The sequence below is a fragment of the Octopus sinensis genome, linkage group LG2 (assembly GCF_006345805.1).
Source record: "Octopus sinensis linkage group LG2, ASM634580v1, whole genome shotgun sequence".
Taxonomy (NCBI): domain Eukaryota; kingdom Metazoa; phylum Mollusca; class Cephalopoda; order Octopoda; family Octopodidae; genus Octopus; species Octopus sinensis.
The window spans coordinates 177,174,384-177,181,138 of NC_042998.1; the positions used below are offsets into that span (position 1 = coordinate 177,174,384).

Sequence of the window (6,755 nt, forward strand, 5' to 3'; positions counted from 1 at the left end):
ATTCAATCTTTTTTTTTTAGCGTCCTTTTTTTTAATTTCTCACTGCAACTATTTTTAATCAGTTGCAATTTTGTTTGTTTATTTCTTCCATTTATTTCCGATTTACTTTAATCAACTTAGATCATTGCCAAAATAGCTTAGTAAGAATTCTTTTCTGGCGCAAATTCATCTTTGTAATATGCAAGTGTGACACCATTAAGTATTCTTCTCGCCAACGCAGAATCGACCGCTCCAATACCACCATCTTATTTCTATCTATTGTAAATTATATTATAATTTTGCAGACGTATTACGACTGGGTGTGCTGTTCTTTGTTGTGCAACTTTGTGTGAATATCTGTCACGTAACCAGTCGAACATCTGGAAGTTAATTTGCGCTCCGTCATACAAATCACATCTAGTTTTTGTCACTTGTTTTGTATTTTAATGGCTATTTCAATTTCTTTCGTTGTATTATATCTTATTTAGCCAATTTTTTTTCACGTACGTCACTAGTGTTGGCGAGAAAGGCATGACAATCACACAATCTCATTCCCAATACCTATAAATTTATGATGCCTACCTATGGTAAGATTGTTTCTTCTTCTTCTTCTTCTTCTTCTTCTTCCCATGAATACTAATGTCTTCTATTGGGTACAAGGCTCTAAATTTCCTTGGGTGAAGGACAATAAATCAACGAAGACCTCTCAGAGTTGATGACTATAAAAATACGAACCAACGAGAGATAGAGAGAGAGAGAGAGAAGGAGAGAGAGAGAAGGAGAGAGGGAGAGAAGAGAGAGAAATTGAAGAGTTGAGTACCTTACCTATTAGAACTTGCTGCTGAATCTCCCTCGGATTACAGATAGATTCTTAAATAGATGACATATTGATAGATTCGTCAAAACTTGGAACAAAATGCTTTGCATTATTGTGTTCTGGTTCTATATGGTCATAGTTTAAATCCCCGCTTTGTCGACTTTGCCTTGTATTTTTTTCTGTACCTGATCGATACATTAAAGAGCCAGCAGAACAGGACGATAGACTAGTGGAACTTTTTGCGTGTCAGATGAGAATCTTTACGGCATTTGGCCCGTTGTCCTGAATTCAAATCTCAGTGAAGTCGACTTCACCTTTTATTTGCTTTTCTTTTTCAGATCGAAAAATTAAAGTACTAGCAACACTCATAGTTAGATTCGTGGAATTATTTTTATGTTCAGGTGAGATACTTTTACACTAAATATTCAATCGTTCGACGCTTTGAGTTCATCTCCCGAAAATTGATGAAATAAAATACGAGCAGCACAAACTGTTAAATTGATAGAATTATTTGAGCGTCTGATGAGAGTCCTTGTGATATTTGCTCTTTGCACTTTGAGTTCTTTGTATAGTTGCTCGATTGCTCACCTGGTTTAACACTACTTCAGTAACGCCATTTGTGCTTTAGGAGTTAAGGCAGTAACTTCGTGGCAAAATTTTACTTTTGGAGTAAAAAAAATCGTTTTTTGAGCCATATCTTTCCTGGTGACAGCCCGCCAGTGCGATACACATGTGCAGTCATAATGCTATGGAGTTGGCCTTCATGAGGTAGAGACCCGAGTGCCAAGTTGGAAACAATAGGCTTGTTACAGCCTACCCGTGTAACAACTAGACCCGGTGTCCCGTATATAGATAATAGACTCTACCGTCGAAGACAACATATGACGTTCAGCTTTTGTCGAATGACCTGCACAAATGATTTGTTTATAGTGATCAAATGTTCGGGCTGTTGTTGTTGTTGGTGTTGTTGTTAAGCAACAAGACGGGTAAGGGTGATTAGGTGATGGTCTAGGGCTTAGGGGCGGGAGACCTTGGAAAAAACTTTGGTCGTCTTGTTGTATTCGAAGGCTCTTCGCTGACGCCCGACACCACTGGGAGGTGGCCCTCGAAGTCGCTGGAAATGGAGATCTCCAGGTTCAAATTCTTGAACGGTAAATGTTCGTGCTGCACATTACCTCAACCCCCAATCAAATCGACGTTTCCTGAACAGATACACGGTGTAAAGCGCGTCAGGTGTCGAAGTGACCACAGAATTAGGTGAGATGAAGTGTTTTGCTCGAGGACACAACATCCCCACCTGGTCCCAAAAAATTGAAATCACGATCCCGCAATCATGAATGCAACGCCCTAGCCACTAGGTCCTGTTTTATTTTGGAGGAGTAACTATGTGAATAATAATTAGGTGCAGCGGAGGTAGACTGGGTGCGTAGGGAGGATGAATAGAGAAATAGAGGAGGAAAGTATGTGTTATAGGGTGATGAAAACTTATGGTGAAGATACCTAATTTGCTTTCATACAAGAATTTTGTTATTGTTTGGTCTTCAGTCACGCGTGGAGGTAAAGGCGTAAACAGATGAGTCAAACTTAGAACATGACACTTTCTATAGAAAGTTGATTTTTGTTGTATTAATTTAGGGTTCGCAAAAGAATGTATTTTGATAAATTAGTTAGCCCCTCAGCGTAATGGGTGTGGTGTTATTAGATTTCTATTTGGAAATTTTAAACTAGATACTTTAGGAAGGTTAGAATTAAGGAGACTGTATTGCTATAAGTTAGTGCAAAAAATTGTAAGGGTTTTTAAGTATTTCTAGCCAGGTTATTCGATTTTATAGTGTATTATTGTGGAAAAATGCATACATGAAACAATATGATGTTAGTTATATATCCAGATGAATGTATAAGGATGATACAGTTTTCCGTAGATATATCCATCTACAAGGAAATATAAATGTAATTCCTCGTAATCCTTCGACTATCCGGATGTTACGTTCTAAAACCCCCGCAATAGATGAAAATCCGCGAAGTAGAAACAGTACTTATAATGTATTTTTTAAAATTATTTTTATTATTTGTATATATTTATTTTATCATAAACGCAAAACAACAACACGAAGGAATCGACATGAGCTTAAATAATAAACCGCGATAGGTGAACCACGATAGGTGAACTGCGCAGAGGTGTGTGTGTGTGCGCGCGCGTGTGTGTGTGTGTGTGTGTGTATGTGTGTGTGTGTGTGTGTGCATTATGCATGTATCTGTATATATGTAACCTATATTTAAACAGGGCTAATTTAGTTGTTTCTCTATAGATTGAAAAACATGATGAACAGCCTTACACGATTTTCGAATCTTATTGGATTCTCATCAGGGGCGTCTCCGCCAATTTGGCCAATACGAGAGGAACAAGCAGCTAATCTGTTGATATACTCGACAGTTACAGATAACTGCAGCCACTAATTTACATGCCATAAAATGCTAAATGCTTTATCTTTAAATATCAAGGAACTGTCAGGTATACACTACTATAACACTCATCTGCTTGTACTCATTCATATACGTGCCCGATTTTACAAATACATACACATACATACATACATTTCGTATTTCATGTTGTTTTCGTTTTCTGACGTCCTGAACCCATGCATGCGTACCTATATAAATATATATGTATGTATGTACATATATGCATGTATAGTTGCATATATATGTATATATATATATATAATATATATATATATATGTATATATATATATGTATGTATGTATATATATGTATATGTATGTATATGTATATATATATACATATATATATATATACATATATATATTATATACATGTACGTATGTTTATATATATGTGTATATATATATATATATATATATATATATATATATATGTATGTATGTATATATCACATTCAAAATTTTTAGATACATATAAGAAACATGCTAGTGTATTACAGTGAGTTCCATAGACCTGCTTAAACTTGTTTGTGATGTCAGAGAATAATATGGCTACAGCTAAAAATTTAAGTGTTGGGATGTAACCATGACACTCCTACAGCTTGTTTCATGATATATTTTCCCAACACATGCTCCACACATGCCATGCGTTGATTGAACACTTTGCAAGATAGTTATTCCATGAAAAATGAAATAACATAGATAAAGTGAAAGTCGAAACCGGATATATCTTCATCGCCGCCTTGTTTATTTTTCTTCATTTAAGAATGTTGTTTTGACTGACAAAAAGCATTCCTTGTTAGTACAAGTATTATAAGAGAGAGACACATACATACATTTATATATATACTAGCAATATCACCCGGTGTTGCTTGGGTTTGTTTCGACGCAATAGAATTGGAATTTTTGAAAACTAAAAATTTTGCATTATGCAACTTGTTATTCTCTTCAAGTGAACATTTTTCCAGTTGAAATACACCGAAAAATGGTTATACAGCAGTCAAAAATCGTAAAAAATAGGGATTTTCATAGAAAAAAAGCACCTTTTTGATGTAAATAATTTTTGGTGTTAACATGGTCCGATTTGAATTTTATCTTCTACAGAATGAAGAGCAAGACTTCTTCTATCATACTCTCAATTTTGGTCAACTTGCGCCGCAGGGTCTCGAAGGAGATAGTGTTAGTTGAAGGCTACCAAACCTGCCACACACACAGACAACTTCAGCTTTATATATATAGATTTGCTATACACTAATTTCCATCCTTAATAATGAAACTTGGTAGATCCAAAAGTTAAACACACATACACACACACAGATACACACGCAAACACACAAGTTGAGTTTTATATATAGAGATTTCTCAACGGGGATTTCAGGGGAGAGTTTCAGGGAGTCGCTGGCGATGTATCGTGATGATCAAAAATCTAGCCTGCTAAAATTTGGTTAAAGTGATTCAAACTGCAGACTCAACGCAAAATAGTCACATTTAATTCAAAGCGTTAAAAATGTTATGAAAACAATTGGTATGTGTTCACAAAGTCCAAACGATTAATACGAAAAAACCCTCCAGGCTACATCCCGAAAATTAATTTCTTTGCCGAATTTCTACAATGTTTACGGCAATTCGTTTTTATATCTTGATTTTTTTTATTATTCATGCAATTTAAGCATGCTTGCACGCGTCGTGAACACAGTTCACGTCAAACAGCTGACTGAGTAAAGTTCACTATTCAATGCATGGGATAAGGCCTAAACAAACACATTATCGATTTTTGCACTTGCGAGATGAATTTCGGAACAGAAATAGCGCAGTTCAATTTTCATTTGCCTAAACTTTAAGTGACCCATATTTGGTGGGTCTACGATTTGTTGGCTAGGAGGAGATGTGCCGGGAAGTTAAACACACAGGCACACACACAGATACACACACAGACAAACAAGTTGAGTTTTATATAAATGTATATATATATATATATATATATATATATATATGTGTGTGTGTGTGTCTCTGTGTGTGTGTGTGTGTGTCTGTGTGTGTCTGTGTGTGTATATATGTATGTATGTATGTATGTATGTATGTATGTATGTATGTATGTATGTATGTATATTACTCAATACATAGAATAGAATATGTATATTTTGTTAGAAGGTAAAGCTTACTGAATAGTAATTCCTAGTTTTATGTTAAGTGTTATTCGAAATACTGAAGTAAGAAAGCTGCGCGACAATATGTAAGCAGCAATATTTGTGCACATTCCGAAATGTTAAAAAGCCAAAACTAAATAGAAATTTGATTGGTAGCAGAAAGTTCTGTGTGCAAACAAGACTGTTATTGTTGATGAATAAATTAAGACTGTTTTATTGATTTATATGCCCATCTTCCAGGGTATGGCAAATCCATAATGTAAAAATAAATTGTCTAAAGGTGTTAATAGATGGAAATTTCTGAATAATAAGCGACAAAAGCATCTGCTAGAATTCCCTAAAACGGTAATCCAATGTTCATCGAGAGAGAAAAATCACAGTCGATTTATATTTGTTAACCCTGTTATCCTTTTTAACTTCAGATAACTTACCAAGTACCTGAAAGAATACATATTTTGCGAGAATATTTTTTCTGAAAGAATTTGCGGTAAGCTTCTTGGAACTTATCATTTTTATGTTAACTGCAAGGGATACTCTACAGAGGTAAATATTGCTTTTGAAAGAAGATTGTTGAGTAGACAGCTATTAGAATTCTTGAAATTACAAAAGGGGAAAACTTGCTTGTCTTGCTAGAAAGGTTTGTTCTGTTTATCCCGAATATAGAAGCAGCGAAACGTTGACGCATATACAGTTCGCCTTAGCATTGAATATCTTATGTTATTTATAGTGTACAGGAAAATGCTTCTTCAAACGTTTAGGAAAATTTTGGCAAAATCAAAACAAATATTTAAACTACAGTGAGTATTGTACCACATAATATTTCATTTCTTATTATTGTGCTCATGGATATTAGCATTTTTCTTCACTCAGCGTATTCTGTCTTTGAGTGCGTCAATATAATACTTTGCAGCACACTTAAATCTCCGCTAACAAAAGTTGTTACGTAATATATATATATATACATTTAGTCATACTACTTCCCTTTCTAGACATATCTGGACTATAAACGATAATAAAATTTAGATTTATGAAATCGATTGTCCGTTATAGAATACACGTTAGCCTATATTTATGCTCCAGATCTAATCTGTTTCTCGGAGAAATATGTTACTACACTTTACCCTTTTTAGCTATTTCAAAATAAACAAATAAATAGACAAATAAATGATCGTAATTGGGGAAAGCTTGCAGCACTATTTATTATTTTCCAACAACCAACCAGCAAAAACAGTTTTGCTTTTTAAATAATGAATTAGCTACACTCTGAAAGATGGTCATATAAACTGTAAACAGCTTTAATCTATTCACTAACACCGAAATTTCATTAACAATAACCAGTCTCTTTTGCA

General features: G+C 34.6%; 1 long non-coding RNA gene across 1 annotated transcript in view; it reads left to right on the forward strand.

Moving 5' to 3' along the window:
• The first annotated feature begins 272 nt into the window (after positions 1-272).
• Positions 273-6,755, forward strand: part of LOC118762356 — a 21,605-nt gene continuing 15,122 nt past the window's right edge. Inside the window, exon 1 of the long non-coding RNA XR_004998103.1 lies at positions 273-286. This is a non-coding gene — a long non-coding RNA (uncharacterized LOC118762356). The remainder of the gene's footprint in view (positions 287-6,755) is intronic.